Genomic DNA, 22324 nt, shown 5'->3' with positions numbered 1-22324 from the left:
GCAACCCATTACAGTATTCTTGCCTGAGAAATCTCATGGACAGAGGAGCCTAGCAGGTTACAGTCCATGGGGTCGCAAAAGAGTGGGACACAACTTAGTGACTAAACAGCAACAGCGTAAAACTAAATGTGGTCTAGGTAGCAGGAATGGCTGAGTTAGAAGTCCCGAAAGGTACATTTGAAAGTGTAGGAAACATTTAGAAAATTTTTTCTTCTTCAGTACCTGAAGATGAATTAAGAGGAGCAAATGGAAGATAGTAGGGGGTAGTGGACACTGAGTTACTTTGGAGGGCATCTGTCCCTTCTAGAGACAAAAGTATAAAGAAAATCACCCTGTGCAGATTAAATTTTACATGTCTGCAAACTAGAAATAGTCCACTGGTTATCACATCGGCCCTTGCATACTGGTTTTATTATAATGTCTCTTGGTTCTCTTCTAGTTCAATGCACACTACACTATACACTGATTTTTTAGTATACTGTCATCAGTAAAAATACCCTGTGCTTGTGGGCTAAGTCACTTCAGTCGTGTCTGACTCCTTGCGATCCATGGACTGTGGCCCACCAGGCTTCTCTGTCCACAGGATTCTCCAGGCAGAATACTGGAGTAGATTGCCATTTCCTTCTCCAGGGCATCTTCCAAACTCAGATTAAACCCATGACTTTTGTGCTTCCTGCATTGGCAGGCAGGCTCCTTACCACTAAGGTCACTTTCCTGGTGGCTCAGAGAGTAAAGAAACCACCTCTAATATAGGAGACCCAGTTTGATCCCGGGTCAGGAAGATTTCCTGGAGAAGGTAATGGCTACCCACTCCAGTACTCTTGCCTGGAAAATCCCATGGGCAGAGGAGCTTGGCAGGCTATAATCCATGCGGTCGCAAAGAGTCAGACATGACTGAGCAACTTTCACTTTCAAAAATACTCATTCTCCATTAATATCCCACCATTCCTTTATTCACACATTGGAAGTACTCTAGATTTTTAAAATTCCTTATCCCCCACATCCAATCAGGCAGAAGCCTGGTTGATTCTGTCTGTTGAGAGTTTTTAGAGTTAAACTTTCCCCCTTTGTTCTGGTGAATTGAGTGTTAGTGTAAATCCAAGGCTTTTAAAAATAGCCCATTAGATAGCTGTTCTTACCCTTGGTCTTGTTTGTTTGGACTGCTTCCTTCCTTCGCCTCATTGATTTTATCACTCCTTTCCTTAAGTTTTTTCAGTGACTTTTTGCTGTTATAGGATCAAATAACCAGAGCAGGGCAGACCCCACCTCTGCCTGACTGGCCGTATCCTTGCCCCAATGTCTAGCTGTAAGTACAACAATGAAGTCTGTTGAATAAATAAATGAATAAATAATCAAGTTATCTGTATTAGTCCCTTAGATGTAGCTCAGACCTACACAAACTGGTTTATTTATTCATATAGCTCTCCATGAACATTTATTGGTTATTTATTAATTTACTGCTAAATGGCAGGAAATATGTATGCTAGATACAGGTAGGCAAAAATGAAAAACAAACAAACAAACAAACAAACAGTGATCTCTGTCTTAGAGGATCTCAAAGTAGAGGAGGAGATATGCATAAACCAACAACTAAGATACAACAAAAAAAGTGCTAAAAAAATAGCAGCTGAAATTTACAAGGAATATGCGTTTCAACATTTTGCTAACTATTTTTTATGAATTATATGATTTTATTCTCAAAACAACCTATGAGATAGACGCCCTTCACGTTCTGCAGATGAAGAAATGACATTTTAGAGAGATTAAGTAGTTTGCTCAAGGTTGTGCCACTAATAAGTGTTGGAACCTGGACTCAAACTGAAGTCTGCATTCTAAATGTGAGGCTAAGATGAAGTGGGTCCAAAGTGCTGGGAAACAATAAGTAAGGACTCTAACAAAGTCTAGAGTGAGCAGAGGAAGTGTGCAGAGATGGAGCTGCTCTAAAAGTAGACATGGGGATTATATGAGAGAATTATTCTGGAATGACTCCATTCACCCACGGTGGCTTCCATTTAGTTATTTATCCTCTTTCTTGCCTACCATGTCTAAACATTCCCAGCTCTCTGAGTCCTATTTCCAGTACTTCTGCTCCCATTGCTACCATTAGTTCTTTAAAGAGATTCTGGTAGCTTCTACACACTTCTGACACCTGTTGGATCAGGTGGGAGTGGAACAGTTGGAGGGGATGGAGAGCTGGCCTTCTGATATTCAAATACCAAGTTCCCTAGTCTGTTCAATGGCACCCTGAGAATAGGGATTTATTTATTTATTTTTTTATTTTCACCTCTTTAATACAGTATCTTGCTCACATTACAACAGTTTCAAAAAGCAAAACAAACAAATAAACAAACAAACAAAACAAACCAAAAAACAGTAGAGAAAATAACCAAACAAAACATAAAAATGATCACGGATGAATTCAGTTCCATAAGGACCAATCTATAAAATCTTGAACTATTTTATAGTGGGCAAGGTAAATGTGTTTGGGAATATAAAGAGTGTGACTAGGATGAATATACTCAATTCTTTTTCAAAGTGGAAGAATTTGAGGACAAACACTTGGAAGTGGTACTTTCTAGAGAGCATTGTAAGGTCTCATTATATCCAGTGGTCTTCACTGGATATTTTTGTGTAAAATCATAACAGTATTCAGTATTCAGTTGAATTACAATTTTTTTACTCTGTTTTAGTTTAAGTGGAATTTTTTAAAGGTCTATCTCCAGATTTTACCACTGTTAGAACTGCTTTTCTTTCCTTTTCTGTTTTCTTCTTTCCAAGATATTTGAGCCAGTTTTGTTTCCAACTGTGTCACTGAAGCCTGTATTTAGATTGCTCATCTTTATTTTTTTTAATTTGAATTTCTTACTTTATTTTTTTAAAACAACTTAAACAAGAAGTAATAAAAGAAACAATTTTCCTTTCAGATCATCTGGACATTGCAAATTTTTAGAAATCCATTTCAAATTATATTACTAGTTTGAATTAACTCAAAGAAATGACTTTACATTATAATAGAATTAAATATTCTATAATTATTAATCTATCCAAATACTTAAAATAAATGTACCAATTAAAAGAAAAAGTACTCTAAATGAATAAGGCTAAAATCGTTCATCCATTTCTACAAAAATCTACATTTTATTTATGCTGAGTTCTGTTCTACTTTGTTCCTGAAGGATCTAGAGTTTCTTTCCCCTTTTCCTTTTTTCAAACTCTTTCTCTCTTTTCCCTTCCTCCTCTGTATGTTCTGTTTTAAGCCTCTGCTTTTTCAGAAGGAAAACATGGCCATTTTAAAAATAAGTGAATAGTTTTTACAATTTCGGAAGCTATGTTTTGGCTGGCATACTTCAGACGGTGCGGTTCATTATTTCTCAAAAAATAAAGTAGGTCTGCATGCTGTGAAATTCCTCTGCTGAATCCAATGTGCTTTCTCACATTTGACCCCAAAATACTTTTCCTATGATGGGTCGGAGAAACAGAGGTTCCTTTATAGCTACCCAGCTCATTACTATTATTAGTCTGAAACTACTGATGTGGGCTCTCAGGGCAAGAAGGTCCTATGGGAGATGGTGGGGCAACTAAAATGTTTCACTTGTTCATCTCCTCCTCCCCGACCACAGGCTAGGATGAAGAAAAACCACAATAGAAGATTGACATCTTTCAAAGGCCATGGGGTTTCATCACATTAAATATTTATTATTTCCTTTCCTGTGCATTGACTTCTTCATTTCCTTATTAGTACAATTTTTTTTCTTGTCCTTTACATAACAATTTGAGTAAAAAATCATTCTCAGCTTGTCAGAGGTGACTTTTTTAGGGGGAACCACCCCTATGCATTAATCTGCTCTGGCTATCATAATAAAATACTACAGGCTCTGTGATATAAATGACAGAAATTAATTTTTTCACAGTTCTGAAGGTTAGGATCCTGGTAGACTTGTGTTCTGCTGAGGCCTCTCTCATGGCTTGTAGAGGGCACCTTCTTGCTACATGTTCACACAGTGGAGAGAGATATTTCTCTCCTCCTCTTCTCTGTTCAGTCAGTTCAGTCCCTCAGTCATGTTCAACTCTCTGTGACCCCATGGACTGCAGCACACCAGGCTTCCCTGTCCATCACCAACTCCCAGAGCTTGTTCAAACCCATGTTCATCAAGTCGGTGATGCTGTCTAACCATCTCATCCCCTGTTGTCCCCTTCTCCTCCTGCCTCCAATCTTTCCCAGTATCAGGGTCTTTTCCAATGAGTTGGTTCTTGCCACCAGGTGGCCAAAATATTGGAGTTTCAGCTTTAGCATCAGTCCTTCCAATGAATATTCAGAGTTGATTTTCTTTAGGATTGACTGGTTTATCTCCTTGCTGGGATTCTCAAGAGTCTTCTCCAACACCACAGTTCAAAAGCATCAGTTCTTCAGTGCTCAGCATTCTTTATAGTCCAACTCTCACATCCATACATGACTACTGGAAAAACCGTAGCTTTGACTATATGGGCCTTTGTTGGCAAAGTAATGTCTCTGCTTTTTAATATGCTGTCTAGGTTGGTCATAGCTTTTCTGCCAAGGAGCAAATATCTTTTAATTTCATGGCTGCCATCACCATCTGCAGTGATTTTGGAGCCCAAGAAAATAAAGTCTCTCACTGTTTCCATTGTTTCCCCATCTATTTGCCATGAAGTGATGGGACCGGATGCCATGATCTTCGTGTTTTGAATGCTGAGTTTTCAGCCAGCTTTTTCACTCTCCTCTTTCACTTTCATCAAGATGTCTCCAGCTCCTCTTCACTTTCTATCATTAGGGTAGTGTTATCTGCATATCTGAAGTTATTTATATTTCTCCCGGCAATCTTGATTTCAGCTTGTGCTTCATCCAGCCCGGCATTTCACATGATGGATATAAGTTAATTAAGCAGGGTGACAATATACAGCTTTGATGTACTCCTTTCCCAATTTGGAACCAGTCTGTTGTTCCATAAGCGTTTCTAACTGTTACTTCTTGACCTGCATACAGAATTCTCAGGAGGCAGGTAAGGTGGTCTGGTACTCCCATCTCTTAAAGAATTTTCCACAGTTTGTTGTGATTACCAGCCTTCCCTGGTGGCTCAGATGGTAAAGTGTCAGCCTACAATGTGGGAGACCTGGGTTCAATCCCTGGGTTGGGAAGATCTCCTGGAGAAGGAAATGGCAGCCCACTCCAGTACTCTTGCCTGGAAAATCCCATAGACAGAGGAGCCTGGTAGGCTACAGCCCATGGGGTCACGAAGAAGAGTCAGACACGACTGAGCGACTTCACTTTCACTTCCACAGAGTCAAAGGCTTTGGCATAATTAATAAAGCAGAAGTAGATTTTTTTTGGAACTCTCTTGCTTCTTCTATGATCCAACGGGTGATGGCAATTTGATCTCTGGTTCCTCTGTCTTTTCTAAATCCAGCTTGAACATCTGGAAGTTCATGGTTCACATACTGTTGAAGTCTGGCTTGGAGAATTTTGAACATTACTTTGCTAGTATATGAGATGAGTGCAATTGTGCAGTAGTTTGAACATCCTTTGGCACTGCCAATCTTTTTTGAATAGTTATTTTGTGTATTCTTGTGTGTACTTCTTCTTCTGCTTCTGTTAGGTTCATGCCATTTCTGTCCTTTATTGTGCCCATCTTTGCAAATGTTCTGTTGGTAGCTCTAATTTTCTTGAAGAGATCTCTAGTCTTTCCCATACTAATGTTTTCTTTTATTTATTTGCATTTATCACTGAGGAAGGCCACAAATCCTATCAAATTAGGACTTCACCCTTATTATATATCTAACTATAATTACTTCCTAAAAGCCCTATCTCCAAATACAGTCACATTTGGGGATTAAGGATTCAACTTATGAATGTTGGAGGAGGGGCACATTTCAGTTGGAGCACTTTATATCTAAGTCTTTAACCTAAGTATGCTTAATAATATCCAAAGTATGTAGCTCAAAGGGGAAAGATTAAATGAGATGGTTGATGTGTACAAAAGTTCTTTGCACATTGTAAAGTCCTATAAAGATGGAGGATATTAGTTATTGAAAACAATAATATTGAAGGAATATTCAGTAATTAGAGAGGATAGTATGCTTTTGACTTATGAGATGTATACAGATATTTATGTCTGGGTAAACTGGGACAGCAATGTCCTAAAATAGACTACATAAATGAACATGTAATTATTTAAATAGATAATGAAGCATTATTTTTGTCTAAGCAATTAGTTTTAGGATATCTAACAATTACATCCTGCACTCTTTCTAAAATTGTATTCTACATCAAATTAAACTATCCTGATAACATTTAAATAACACTAATAACTTTAGTCAACACATTTGAAAATCCTCCAAACAGACTTCCACTTGCATTAAGTTCCTGATTTATGTGAATAACATAAAAAAATTAAAAGCTTTGTAATTTTAATTTTTCTAATTATTATTTATTACTTTGGGTTACTAACAATATAATCAGTGCTGTGTAAAATGAGAAAAAAAATTGTACCAGCATGAAGACTTAGAATTTAATCAGAAGATCAAACAATTCAAATTCAAGAACATAGATTTGAAAGATGGTTAGAACTTCAAGCTTTACTTTTTGGGGATGGTCAGCTATTTTTAGAACTGTTTCATCACAGTGTCCTCAGCAACTATCACTGGTGATCACCCAAGACAGGTGCTGCTTTTACAAAGCTGTACTCAGACTGACTTCCTTCCTATATCTGTGTTAGTCAATACAGTAATAGTGGACAGATATTATTCTCAAAGGAAGGGTCTCCTCCACCACTGGAACCCAAGGGAATAATTCCTTCACAGGCATGGGCACTCTTGATCTCTTATTCTGTACAGAAAACTGATCATATGTATAATAATATTAGTAAAAATAATAACAACAAGAAAATTAATAAACAATAAAATAGCAATTTTTTAAATTAAAGTATAGTTGATTTCCAATGTTGTGTTAATTTCAGGTGTATAGCAAAGTGATTCTTTTATGTATTCTTTTACAAAAGAATTTACATATTCTTTTTCCAATATTGTGTTAATTTCAGGTGTATAGCAAAGTGATTCTTTTATGTATTCTTTTACAAAAGAATTTACATATTCTTTTATGTATTCTTTTCCTTTATGGTTTATTACGGGATGTTGAATATAGTTCCTTGTGCTATAACAGTAGAATCATACTGTTTATCTGTTTTATATATTGTAGTTTGTATTGCTAATCTGAAACTTCTAATTTATTCCTCCCCTAGTCCCTTTCTACTTTGATAACCATGTTTGTTGTCTATGTCTGTGACTCTGTTTCTGTTTTGTAAATAAGTTCATTTGTGTGATACTTTAGATTCCACATGTAAGTGATATATGGTATTTAACTTTCTCTGACTTACTTCACTTAGCATGATAATCTCTAGGTCCATCCGTGTTGCTGCAAATGGCATTGTTTCACTCTTTTTCTATGACTGAGTAATATTCCAGTGTGTGTGTGTGTGTGTGTGTATGTGTGTGTGTGTGTATTCATAGTCTTGCTTCCATTGTCAAAGTTTGATTGACCATGTTGTGTCAAAAATAGTAGTTCTTACATTTGAGTGCACGAGTGGCTTCACGGGATCTGAAAACTTCATGTGAATCAGTAGCTGTCAATGGACTGTCAAAAAAATCTGTGACCTAACACAGTTTAAAGTCACAGAAATAAATGTAAGTTCAGACAATTAGTGTGTGCTTCTTTCTCATAGGACTTTCTTCAATGTTTTATATTGCTAATAGTAATAATTAAGAAAAAACTATAGCATGCTCTTTTTTTTTTTTTCTAATTCTACACCATCTTCACTTTATTTTTGGTATTAGTTTTATTCTAGTATAGTTGTTTTATAATATATTAGTTTCTGCTGTACTGTAAAGTAAATCAGTTGTACGTATACATATATCTCCTCTTCTTTCTGATTTCCTTCCCATTTCAGTCACCACATAGCACTGAAGAGTTCCTTGTGCTATACAGTAGGTTCTTATTAGTTTTTTATTTTATACATAGTAGTGTATATATGCCAATCCCAATCTCCTATTTCATCCCACCTCTCTTCCCCTGCTGGTATCTATATGTCCATTCTTTATATCTATCTTTCTTTCTAGCATGCTCTTATTGTATGTAAGGCACTATGTTTAATGCCAGGGGACTACAAATATGAACACAACATGTGGCCGCTACATATTTCAGGATCATACAATCTTATAGCAGAATTAAGAAATGTATACAAACAATAGCAAAACAAGGCAGATTGGAAAAAGACCATAAAGCAGGCATAAAGACATTCTTGAAGAAACAGTCAAAGAGATTAAGACTTCATGGAAGCAGTATTTGAACCAGGCTTTGAATAATAAATGGAATTTCACCAAGTGCAGCGCAGGGAAGAACAGTCTGAACAGGACTAGCAGCCTAAATAAATGTGGAGAAAGAAAGCATGAAGTATACTTGTACCATGGATTTGGGGAGCAGTGGGAAATAGCAGAGTAAATTATTGGGTCATAAAATACCTTAAAATGTCACTTAAAAGGGAGAAAAGTAAATTTATAGCTCTGTAGCAGTAGTCTAGTTCAAATAGAAATACAGTCCAAAGGAAAGAACTGGGAAAGAATTTCAATGTAAAGATGCATGTTATATGTTGGTTTCACCATTAAATATGTTAGAGAACTGTGAGGCAGGGAAGGAGATCAGGAAAATGTGATGGTTTAATAGGTGTAAAATACAGAAGATATTGTATTGGGTAGAGAGGGAGGTGGGAGGGGGGATCGGGATGGGGAATACATGTAAATCCATGGCTGATTCATGTCAGTGTGTGACAAGACCCACTACAATATTGTAAAGTAATTGGCCTCCAACTAATAAAAATAAATGAAAAAAAAAAATTGTATACTCTAAAAAAACAATTTAATCTAGTAACTTTTTGGGGAAAACGAAAAGAAAACAGTTAATCTCTGGAAATATATCCTCTTCGTAGGGTTTATAGTGGACAATAAAATATTCATGTATTTCTGAAAAAAAAAAAGATATTGTATTGTTAGTTCAGGTTTTATGGAGGAAATTAATCTGATCCCATAGGATTACCCATAGGCATAAGATAATTTTGTTGTTGTTGTTCACTCACTAAGTCATGTCCGACTCTGTGACTGCATAGACTGCAGGGCACCAGGATTCCCTGTCCTTTACTATCTCCCAGAGTTTGCTCAGACTTACATCCTTTGATTTGATGATGCCATCTAACCACCTCATTCTCTGCTGTCCCATTCTGCTCCTGCTCTCAATCTTTCCCAAGAGTCTTTCCCAGTGAGTCAGCTCTTTGCATCAGGTGGCCAAACTACTGAAGCTTCAGTTTCAACAAATGGTCCTTCAATGAATATTCAGGGTTGATTTCCTCTAGGGTTAACTGGTTTGATCTCCTTGCAGTCCAAGGGACTCTCAAGAGTCTTCTCCATCACCACAGTTCAAAAGCATAAATTCTTTGGCACTCAGCCTTCTTTAGTTTTTGATAATTAATCACTATTTATAACCTCAAAAGAATGGTATTAATTAAAATTTTTACTATAGGTACAATGGAGATTCTCTTGCTGCTTATGAAAGGTTGTTGCTGAACGATAAGACGCCGGGATTCTTGGCCTCTGGAGGAGATGAATTCAATCCGGGGCCAGAGACGAGGATGGATTGCTCAGAGCTTTTGTGTAATAAAGTTTTATTAAAGTATAAAGGAGGTAGAGAAAGCTTCTGACATAGGCATCAGAAGGGGGCAAAAGAATACCCCTTTGCTAGTATTAGCAATGGAGTTATATACTCTCCAATGAATCCAAAGAATGTCTGGAGGTTGTAAAGACCTCACCAGACCTACTCCCATAATTTACATTTTAAGATAACAGAGTTGGCCAGAAGGTTTAATCCAAAGATTGTCCTCAGGCAGGATACATCCTTATAAAGACCAGACCTACTCCCATAATTTATGTTTTAAGATAACAGAATTAGCCAGAGGGTTTAATCCAAAGACTGTCCTCAGGCAGGATACATTATTGTTATATAGTCACTCACAATCTGTTAATGAAAAGAAAGGAATGTCATAAAACTTAAAATGGCACCAGATAATTCATCCCTGGCCATAAACGATTGACTTGAATCTTGTAGAAGGGCAGATTACCAACAAATAGTTTCATTTACATAGATTAGGGGAACAATACCTGAGTAAGTAGGTTGGGCCATTTGGCGGAAACAACTTGAAGATAGAGTCATAGCTTAAGACAACATTTCCATCAGAAAAAGAAATGAATTGGTTAACTCAAGGTTTGAGAGTAGTTAGCGTCAGGTGAAACCAGGTGTCATGGCAACACATCATTTTAAGAGAAACCTCCTTTTAAATTTGTATAGAGAAGAAAAAATATCACTGGTTTGTTTCCTCCTGCCACTTAAGAAAGATAAAAATGTCTGGCACTTGCAGCTTCTTTCCTCCGTTTGGAGACCCCTGGCCTTCCTGCCTGTTACCCTCTCACTTAGAAAGAAGTAAGACACTGGTTTTAATTTTCTTTGATCGGAATTGAGAAACTACTTACCCAGACAAACATGAAACGTTATTCTTCAGGGTGGGTCCACAGTGGGCACCAAAATGTGTGAAGTGGGGGAAGAGGAGGTGCAGGTGACACCCGTGCCGAAAGTCAGTGGTGGCTCAGCCAAGCCCCAAGACAGGTCTGTAGCATCTAAAGAAGACAGAGTTACAAGTTTAGATTAGAATCTTCCGAAATTTGTGAGGGAGAATGTGTGAGGGAGGGAAGAGAAGGGGAGGATGGTGCTTAGTGGTATGAGCACTTTATGGAGGAGGGAGAAAGATTAGGGGCACTGATAGTGTCTGAGAAGATATCAAGCAGGGGAGAATGAGGAGAGAGTAACATGATGGAAAGAAAAGTACCAGAGGGAATCAAAAGTGTTAGTCTCTCAGTCATGTCCGACTCTTTTGCAACCCCATGGACTGTAGCCTGCCAGGTTCCTCTGTCCACGGGATTTTTGGCAAGAATACTGGAGTGGGTTGCCACTTCCTTCTCTAGGGGATTTTCCTGACCTAGGGGTTGAAACCAGGTCTCCCACATTGCAGCCTGATTCTTTACCTCCTGAGCCACAAGGGAAGCCCACACCAGAGGGAACTGGTGGTTAACCGTGTGTGTAATGCTGAGAGAGACAGAGAGCATGTTGTTCAAGAAGAGGTTGGTGGACCTGAGATTAGTACTTTACTCAAGACCTCAAAGAAAGCCGTTTTAGCAGAATGGTGGGATAGATACCACATTGAAAGGAACTGAAGAGGTATCCAACTGAGAATATGGAGAAGGAAGCCTTGCCCACACACAGGAGATGCATAGTCATGGTAGCTCACTTGAGAGGGTGAAAGGGAAGCACGCTGGAAAAGAGCAGGAGAAAGGGGATTCAAAGATGAGAGAGGGGAGAGTTGAGGAAATAAAGTTGTGGAGGGAGTGGAAAAGCATTGAAAGAATCAAGATGCAGAGAAATTCCTGGAGATAAAGGTTAGTAATATGAATATTAATAATATAATATAATATTTATCTCCTTTGTCAGATTCAATCTTTCATAAGGAGAGTAAGACTAGTATTAGAAACTTGAAGGAATGGGACGGCTCAGAATAGCCATAGTTAAATACTGCATAGCAAAAAGAGTTAAATAGTTCCTGAGCAGCAGTGAGGAAGAGCTGAGCTAAGAGAATGTGGTGTCCCCAACAATTCTAATTTCTTGACTTCCTCTGACCCTACTCAGCAGCCAGGAAGCAAGAGCAGAAGCTGAGGGATTAACACAAGAGGCTTGCCAGAAGGCCAGGCAGAATAAGGTCCGTTGGGTCCAATCCAGATAGGGAAGAATGTGAGGCCACACTGTGCGTTGTTCCACATCAGCTGGTCCAGTGTCCCAGGCCTGACTGTAGACGTGTGGGGATGGAGCAGTACAGAGGTCAAGAGCATATGTGTGGGCTTAGGACAGACCTGGTTGAGAACTGCAGTTCTGAGAGAGACTTGTCAAAACTGGCCTTCATAATGCAGCAAACCTGACCTCAGGGGATAGGATTCCTGGATACTTTGTTTAAGAACCAGAGATCAAACAACATTTGCATCTTGTCTGGTGCCATAAACAAATTAGCCTAACCTTAAATAAGACCTCCCTTAAAATACCTGAGGATAGCATGTTATAAAACTAAGACACATGGAAATTGGTTCCTTTGTTTAAAACATAAGATCTTTGCTGCTGAAAGTCTAAGTAAATATAGTTGTGCTGTGCTGTGCTTAGTCACTTGGTCGTGTCTGACTCTTGGCGATCCCATAGACTGCAGCCCACCAGCCTCCCCTGTCCATGGGGATTCTCCAGGCAAGAATGCTGGAGTGGGTTGCCATGCCCTTCTCCAGGAAGTATACTTACTTGTATAAATAAAGCAACTTAAGTTCATAGAAATTTAAAAATTGTGTGTTTTGACCAGTGCTGTAACAGACCTGCTGAGTCTTTTGAACATTAGTTACCTGACATTAGATGGAACAGATTGCAACCTCCTTCCAAATTATCACGACAGTCTGTATGACTCTATCATACATAGTTTTGATTGGGAAATACATGCTTTCTCTTTATTCCAAGCTCTGTACTCATAATCTATGTTTAGCTATTTTTCTACCCCGAAGGTAAAAATCAGTAAGAAAAAATTTGAGGACCAAGAGGTTAATGTCTAGTTTATTGAGAGAATGGCTTATTCCTTCAAGGAGAATAATTTACACTAAAGTCTACTAATTGCAACATTAAATATTAAAGAAATAAAGCAATTAATTAGAAACAAAGGCAACTTTTCACTTCAAATATAGTAATCTGTGATAAATCTGAGAGAACAAATGGTACATCAATACCCTATTTCAGAAAGGATAAAATAATGAATTTCTCTCATTTTTATGAAGTTCTTTTTTTTTAAGACTAACATTTTGTGATATATTTATATATAATAAAAATTCAAGTTTTTAAAAATATGGTCTGATAAGTTTTGACAAATGTATTTACCCATGCAAGTACCACCACAGTCTAGACAAAGACTACTTGCATTACTCTAAAATGTCTGTCTCTTTGAGCTAATTCCCCACCCATCCCCTGCAGGAAGCCCCTCTGTTCCACTTTCTGAAAGTCTAGATTGGTTCTGCCTGCTCTTGAATTTCACGTGATGGGAATCATATAAGAGGTATGCTTTTTTCCCTAGCTTCTCTCACTAAGTGGATTGCATTTAGTTCAGTTCAGTTGCTCAGTTGTGTTTGACTCTTTGTGATCCCATGGACTGCAGCACGCCAGGCCTCCCTGTCCATCACCAACTCCCAGGGCTTGCTCAAACTCACGTCCATCTAGGTGGTGATACCATCCAACCATCTCATCCTCTGTTGTCCCCTTTTCCTCCTGCCTTCAATCTTTCCCAGCATCAGGGTCTTTTTCAATGAGTCGGTTCTTTGCAACAGGTGGCCAAAATATTGGAGCTTCAGCTTTAGCAACAGTCCTTCCAATGAATATTCAGGACTGATTTCCCTTAGAATTAACTGGTTTGATCTCTTTGCAGTCTAAGGGACTCCCAAAGACTTCTCCAACACCACAGTTCAAAAGCATCAGTTCTTTGGTGCTCAGCTTTCTTTATGGTCCAACTCTGAGATCCATACATGACTACTGGAAAAAACATAGCTTTGACTAGATGGACCTTTGTTGGCAAAGTAATGTTTCTGATTTTTCATATGCTGTCTAGTGTGGTCATAGCTTTTCTGCCAAGGAGCAAGAGTCTTTTAATTTCACAGCAGCAGTCACCATCTTCAGTGATTTTGGAGCCCAAGAAAATAAAGTCTTTCATTGTTTCTATTGTTTCTCCATCTATTTGCCATGGAGTGATGGGGCCAGATGCCATGATCTTAGTTTTTTGAATGTTGAGCTTTAAGCCAGCTTTTTCACTCTACTCCTTCACTTTCATCAACAGGCTCTTTAGTTCTTTTTCACTTCTTGCCATAAGGGTGGTGTCATCTGCATATCTGAGGTTGTTGATGTTTCTCCCAGAAATCTTGGTTCCAGCTTGTGCTTCATCCAGCCCAGCATTTCACATGATGTACTCTGCATAAAAGTTAAATAAGCAGGGTGACAATATACAGCCTTGATGTACTCCTTTTCCTATTTGGAACCAGTCTGTCCTTCCATGTGCAGTTCTAACTGTTGCTTCTTAACCAGCATACAGATTTTTCAGGAGGCAGGTCAGGTGGTCTGGTATTCCTATCACTTAAAGTATTTTCCATAGTTTGTTGTGATCTACGTAGTCAAAGGCTCTGGCATAATCAATAAAGCAGATGTTTTTCTGGAACTCTCTTGCTTTTCTGATGATCCAACGGATGTTGGCAATTTGATCTCTGGTTCCTCTGCCCTTTCTAAATTCAGTTTGAACATCTGGAAGTTCACAGTTCATGTACTGTTGAAGCCTGGCTTGGAGAATTTTTTTTTTTTTCCATTTATTTTTATTAGTTGGGGGCTAACTATTTTACAATATTGTAGTGGTTTTCCCCATACATTGACATGAATCAGCCATGGATTTACATGTATTCCCCATCCCGATCCCCTCTCCCACCTCCCTCTCCACCCGATCCCTCTGGGTCTTCCCAGTGCACCAGCTCCGAGCACTTGTCTCATGCATCCAACCTGGGCTGATGATCTGTTACACCCTTGATAATATACATGTTTTGATGCTGTTCTCTCGAAACATCTCACCCTTGCCTTCTCCCACAGAGTCCAAAAGTCTGTTCTGTACATCTGTGTCTCTTTTTCTGTTTTGCATATAGGGTTATCATTACCATCTTTCTAAATTCCATATATATGCGTTAGTATACTGTATTAGTCTTTATCTTTCTGGGTTACTTCACTCTGTATAATGGGCTCCAGCTTCATCCATCTCATTAGGACTGGTTCAAATGAATTCTTTTTAATGGCTGAGTAATATTCCATGGTGTATATGTACCACAGCTTCCTTATCCATTCATCTGCTGATGGGCATCTAGGTTGCTTCCATGTCCTGGCTATTATAAACAGTGCCACGATGAACATTGGGGTGTACGTGTCTCTTTCAGATCTGGTTTCTTCTGTGTGTATGCCAAGAAGTGGAATTGCTGGGTCATATGGTAGTTCTATTTCCAGTTTTTTAAGAAATCTCCACACTGTTCTCCATAGCAGCTGTACTAGTTTGCATTCCCACCAACAGTGTAAGAGGGTTCCCTTTTCTCCACACCCTCTCCAGCATTTATTGCTTGTAGACTTTTGGATAGCAGCCATTCTGACAGGCATGTAATGGTACCTCATTGTGGTTTTGATTTGCATTTCTCTGATAATGAGTGATATTGAGCTTCTTTTCATGTGTTTGTTAGCCATCTGTATGTCTTCTTTGGAGAAATGTCTGTTTAGTTCTTTGGCCCATTTTTTTTTTTTTTTTCATTTATTTTTATCAGTTGGGGACTAATTACTTTACAATATTGTAGTGGTTTTTGTCATACATTGACATGAATCAGCCATGGATTTACGTGTATTCCCCATCCCGATCCTCCTTCCCACCTCCCTCTCCACCCGATTCCTCTGGGTCTTCCCAGTGCACCAGGCCTGAGCGCTTGTCTCATGCATCCAACCTGGGCTGGTGATCTGTTTCACCCTAGATAATATACATGTTTTGATGCTGTTCTCTTGAAACATCCCACCCTTGCCTTCTCCCACAGAGTCCTAAGTTCTGTTCTGGCCCATTTTTTGATTGGGTCATTTATTTTTCTGGCATTGAGCTGCAGGAGTTGCTTGTATATTTTTGAGATTAATCCTTTGTCTGTTTCTTCATTTGCTATTATTTTCTCCCAATCTGAGGGCTGTCTTTTTCATCTTGCTTATAGTTTCCTTTGTTGTGCAAAAGCTTTTAAGTTTAATTAGGTCCCATTTGTTTATTTTTGCTTTTATTTCCAATATTCTGGGAGGTGTGTCATAGAGGATCCTGCTGTGATTCATGTCAGAGAGTGTTTTGCCTATGTTCTCCTCTAGGAGTTTTATAGTTTCTGGTCTTACATTTAGATCTTTAACCCATTTTGAGTTTATTTTTGTGTATGGTGTTAGAAAGTGTTCTAGTTTCATTCTTTTACAAGTGGTTGACCAGTTTTCCCAGCACCACTTGTTAAAGAGGTTGTCTCTTTTCCATTGTATATTCTTGCCTCCTTTGTCGAAGATAAGGTGTCCATAGGTTCGTGGATTTATCTCTGGGCTTTCTATTTTTTTCCATTGACCTATATTTCTGTCTTTGTGCCAGTACCATACTGTCTTGATGACTGTGGCTTTGTAGTATAGTCTGAAGTCAGGCAGGTTGATTCCTCCAGTTCCATTCTTCTTTCTCAAGATTACTTTGGCTATTCGAGGTTTTTTGTATTTCCATACAAATTGTGAAATTCTTTGGTCTAGTTCTGTGAAAAATACCGTTGGTAGCTTGCTAGGGATTGCATTGAATCTATAGATTGCTTTATAGTGTTTTATAGTTTTCTATGTATAGGTCTTTCGTTTCTTTAGGTAGATATACTCCTAAGTATTTTATTCTTTTTGTTGCAATGGTGAATGGTATTGTTTCCTTAATTTCTCTTTCTGTTTTCTCATTGTTAGTGTATAGGAATGCAAGGGATTTCTGTGTGCTAATTTTATATCCTGCAACTTTACTATATTCGTTGATTAGCTCTAGTAATTTTCTGGTAGAGTCTTTAGGGTTTTCTATGTAGAGGATCATGTCATCTGCAAACAGTGAGATTTTTACTTCTTCTTTTCCTATCTGGATTCCTTTTATTTCTTTTTCTGCTCTGATTACTGTGGCCAAAGCTTCCAAAACTATGTTGAATAGTAGTGGTGAGAGTGGGCACCCTTGTCTTGTTCCTGATTTTAGGGGAAATGTTTTCAATTTTTCACCATTGAGGGTAATGCTTGCTGTGGGTTTGTCATATATAGATTTTATTATGTTGAGGTATGTTTCTTCTATTCCTGCTTTCTGGAGAGTTTTAATCATAAATGGGTGTTGAATTTTGTCAAAGGCTTTCTCTGCATCTATTGAGATAATCATATGGTTTCTGTCTTTCAATTTGTTAATGTGGTGTATTACATTGATTGATTTGTGGATATTATAGAATCCTTGCATTCCTGGGATAAAGCCTGGCTTGGAGAATTTTGAACATATTTTGCCAGCGTGTGAGATGAGTGCAACTGTGTGGTAGTTTGAACATTCGTTGGCATTGCCTTTCTTTAAATTGGAATGAAAACTGACCTTTTCCAGTCCTGTGGCCACTGCTGAGTTTTCCACATTGAGTACATATTGAGTACAGCACTTTCACAGCATCATCTTTTAGCATTTGAAATAGCTCAACTGGAATTCCATCACCTCCACTAGCTTTGTTCGCAGTGATGCTTCCTAAGACCCACTTGACTTTGGACTCCAGGATGCCTGGCATAGGTAAGTGATCACACCATCGTGGTTATCTGGGTCATGAAGATTCTTTTTTGTGTCCTTCTACTGTGTTTCTTGCCACCTCTTCTTAATATCTTTTGCTTCTGTTAGGTCCATGCCATTTCTATCTTTTATTGTGCCCATCTTTGCATGAAATGTTCCCTTGGTATCTCTAATTTTCTTGAAGAAATCGCTAATCTATCCCATTCTATTGTTTTCCTCTATTTCTTCTCATTGATCACTGAGGAAGACTTTCTTATCTCTCTTAACTATTCTTTGGAACTCTGCATTCAGATGGGTATATCTTTCCTTTTCTCCTTTGTCTTTAGCTTCTCTTCTTTTCTCAGTTATTTGTAAGCCTCCTCAGACAACCGTTAGCCTTTTGGAATTCATTTTTCTTGGGGATGGTCTTGATCACTGCCTCCTGTACAATGTCAAGAACCTCCATCCACAGTTCTTCAGACACTCTTGTCCATCAAATCTAATTCCTTGACTCTATTTCTTACTTCCACTGTATAATCATAATCAATTTGATTTAGGTCATACTGAATTTTCTAGTGGTTTCCCCTACTTTCTTCAATTTAAGTTTGAATTTGGTAATAAGCTATTCATAATCTGAGCCACAGTCAGCTCCTAGTCTTGTTTTTGCTGACTGTATATAGCTTCTCCATCTTTGGCTGCAAAGAATATAATCAATCTGATTTCAGTATTGACCATCTGGTGATGTCTATGTGTAGAGTTGTCTCTTGTGTTTTTGGAAGAGGGTATATGCTATGGCCCATACATTCTCTTGGCAAAACTCTATTAGCCTTTGCCCTGCTTCATTTTGTACTCAAAGGTCAAATTTGTCTGTTATTCCAGGTATCTCTTGACTTCCTACTTTTGCATTCCAGTCCACTATGATGAAAAGGACATCTTTTTGGATGTTAGTTCTAGAAGATCTTGCAGGTCTTCATAGAACCATTCAATTTCAGCTTCTTCAGCATTACTGGTTGGGGCATAGACTTGGTTGCTGTGATGTTGAATAGTTTGCCTTGGAAATGAACAAAGATCATTCTGTCATTTTTGAGATTGCACCCACGTACCGCCTTCTGGACTCTTTTGTTGACTATGAGGGCTACTCCATTTCTTCTAAGGGATTCTTGCCAACAGTAGTAGATATAATGGTCATCTAAGTTAAATTCACCCATTCCAGTCCATTTTAGTTCACTGATCCCTAAAATGTCCATGTTCACTCTTGCCAGCTCCTGTTTGACCACTTCTAATTTACCTTGAATCATGGACCTAATATTTCAGGTTCCTATGCAATATTGCTCTTTACAGTATCGGACTTTACTTCCATCACCAGTCTCATCCACAACTGAGCATTGTTTTTGCTTTGGCTCCATCTCCTCATTCTTTCTGGAGTTATTTCTCCACTCTTCTCCAGTAGCACGTTGAGCAACTACTGACCTGCGGAGTTCATCCTTCAGTGGCATATCTTTTTGCCTTTTCATACTGTTCATGGGGTTCTCAAGGCAAGAATATTATATTGGTTTGCCATTCTCTTCTCCAGTGGACCACGTTTTGTCAGAACTCTCCACTATGACCAGTCTGTCTTGGGTGGCCCTACATGGCATGGCTAATAGTTTCATTGAGTTAGACAGGCTGTGGTCCATGTGATCATTTTAATTAGCTTTCCATGATTGTGGTTTTCATTCTGTCCCTCTGATGAATAAGGATAAGAGGCTTATGGAAACTTCCTGATGGGAGAGACTGACTCTCGGGGAAACTGGGTCTTGTTCTGATGAGCGGGGCCATGCTCAGTAAATCTCTGATTTTCTGTTGATGGGTGGGCAGGGTCTCTGTTCCTTCCCTGTTGTTTGACCTGAGACCAAACTATGGTGGAGGTATTGCATTTATCAGTAGTTTATTCCTTTTTTTTTATTCTTAAGTAGTGCTCCATTGTATGGTTATCCTGAAATTTATTTATCCATTCACCTAGTTGGTGGACATTGGAGCTCTTTTCAGTTTGCAGTTACTTGAGTTCAACTCTTTTGATGGACACATGTTCTTTTTTTATGGGTAAATTGCTGAGAGTGGAATTTCCTGATTATACACTAAAACAGTTTTAACTTTATAAGAAGGGACTGAGCAATTTCCCAAAGTAACTGTACCATTGCTAAATCTCAACTAGCATTGTATGAAATTTCCAATTGCTTGACAGTTTTGTTAATGTCAGTAATGATGTTTTATTTTTCATGTTTGTGATTTTTTAGAATTTCAAATTCCTTACCTGGAATCTTGTCTATAGGAATTCTTTGAGATTTGTTTTGAAAAAGAGATTCTCCAAAGAGGATTTGTTTTTTCTTCTTCTAGCTATTCTATAATGAAAATCAAATATCCTTGCAACAGAAGTTTCTAAATGCTCCAGATTTTGTTTTTTCTGAGGTCTAGCTCTTCATAATTTCCTGAATTTCTGAACTTTTATTGCTTTGCTCTGTACCAATGTCCCTGTCCCATTCTCAGTTACCTGAAGTAGTGAGTGAGTCTCCTTCTTCACAACTAAGAGAACTTAAACATGTATCCTGAGTTGTAAGCAGCTATTGCTATGTGGATACTATACTAAGAAAAATCTAGAGGTTCTTCCTTAGCCTGCCATACCATCTTGGGGCCTGGACTTCCAAATTTATTTGGAAGAAACAAGTCTACCTTCCAGTGCCCTCCAAGAATATTGTTGAATTATGAGAAAGCTAATCCTTAGGTAGGTTGACAAGGAGTCCAGGGTCCTTGTGGAGGAAGGGATCCAGGGCTTGCAAGGAGAAAGGTGTTTGAGGCTCTCAAGGAGGAGAAAAGGACAGACATTTTTTTTCTACATTGCTTTGTCTTAGTTGCTTCAGTCATGTCAGACTGTTTGCCACCCTATGGACTGTAACCCACCAGGCTTCTCTGTCCATGGGATTCTCTAGGCAATAATACTAGAGTGGGTTGCCATGCCCTGCTCCAGAGGATGTTCCCTACCCAGGGATCGAACCTGCGGCTCCTGCATTGCAGGCAGACTCTTTACCGATGAGCTGCCTGGGAGGCCCAAACCTTCCTTCCTGGCTTAGATGGTAAAATCATCTGCTGCTGCGGGATACCCGGGTTCGATCCCTGGGTTGGAAAGATCCCCTGGAGAAAGAAATGGCAACCCACTCCAGTACTCACGCCTGGAAAATCCCATGGACAGAGGAGCCTTGTAGGCTACAGTCCATGGGGTCGAAAAGAGTCAGACATGACTGAGTGACTTCACTTTCACTTCGTCTTGGTCAATATAACAATGTATCTTGCTCAAGGACATGTTTTTCCTAAACAAGAACCTTCTGACTAACCTTGTTATCTTAAGATGTATATTGTGGGAGTGGGTCTGGTAAGACCTTTCTATTGTTAGTTCTAATCCTATTATCTTATATTGTTGGAATGGGTCTGGTAAGACCCTTTACTGTAGTAAGGTATATGGCTCTCTTGCTAAGACTAGCGAATTGGGCATTCTTCATCCCCCTTCTGATGTCTATGTCAGAATTGTTCTCTGTCCCTTTTCATATTTTATTAAAACTCTGGTACATAAAAGGTCTTGAAGCCTGGTCCTGAAGAAGAAGCTAAATCTTCTTTGGAGATCACGAACCCGACATCATTCACTGTAAGCTATCAGTTATTTTGTTGCTGTCCCAGCAAACCCTGGTGTGCGTCTCACAACTTGGTGCTATGCTCCAAACCATACATGAGATGGTGAGTCAGAGAAAACAGGGGAAATGGATGTGGGAATCCTTTTCCACATGTAAAATTAGTTATGGAAGTGCAACAATATCCAACTTGCATTGCCAACTTCTGGCTTTATGAAATTTGGGGAAATTTCTTCCTCTGTTAAACAAAGATAGTACTGTACTATATAAACATGACTTCTACTTTTAGTGCATGCCAAGAATGGTGTTTGAGCTGAGCACTTGGTGATCTTTTCAATCACTGATTCTTGGCTGTGTTTCAGGTTCATAAGGTGAAAATAGCTACACCATTTTCCAAGTTCTGTGCTTATTTGTTTACCTACTAATATAGTGCCCTTTTGAGTTAGTTGGTTTATTGCTTAATCATTGCCTTAAGCAACAAAAAAAATATTTTTTTCTAGTTGGCAAAATAGCTTTAGGGCCTTTCACATTTGAAAGGTTGTGTCTACATAGCAACAAATTGGAGGTCAGTGGTTTACAAGTAGGTTTGGTACTTGTAGGTTCATTGACACAGAGTTTGGAATTACAAATTTAGTCACAAACATACATTTTATGTTCTGGCTCTTAGGAAAGAACAGCAGACAGTACAAGTTTTTGCATATACAGCTGCACTTGCAATGCATTAGTGTGTATAGAGGGAAGATGAATTAGAAAAAAATAAACATTGAATTATAGCCTACATTTTTCTTTATTACATTGACAACTCATATCACCCAAAGTACATGGTTTACATTAGGGTTCATCCTTGGTGTTGCACATTCTATAGGTTTAGACAGCTGTATAATGTCATGTATATGTCATTATGGTATCCTACAGAGCATATTTTCAATGTCCTAAAACCCTCCGTGTGTCATCCATTCATCCCTTCCTACTTCCTATTCCCTGGCCACCATTTTTCCTTTGACTGTATAGTTTTGCCTTTCTTGAACATCATGTATTTGGAATATCACACATTATGTAACCTTTTCAGATTGGATTCTTTCACTCAGTAATATGCATTTAATGTTCCTTAATTCTTTCCATGGGTGATTTTGTCTTAGCACTGAATAATATTCCATTGCC

Source organism: Dama dama, chromosome 1 (genome assembly GCF_033118175.1).
Source record: "Dama dama isolate Ldn47 chromosome 1, ASM3311817v1, whole genome shotgun sequence".
Classification (NCBI taxonomy): domain Eukaryota; kingdom Metazoa; phylum Chordata; class Mammalia; order Artiodactyla; family Cervidae; genus Dama; species Dama dama.
The sequence above is the reverse complement of the archived record's forward strand: the minus strand, read 5'-3'. Positions refer to the sequence as shown.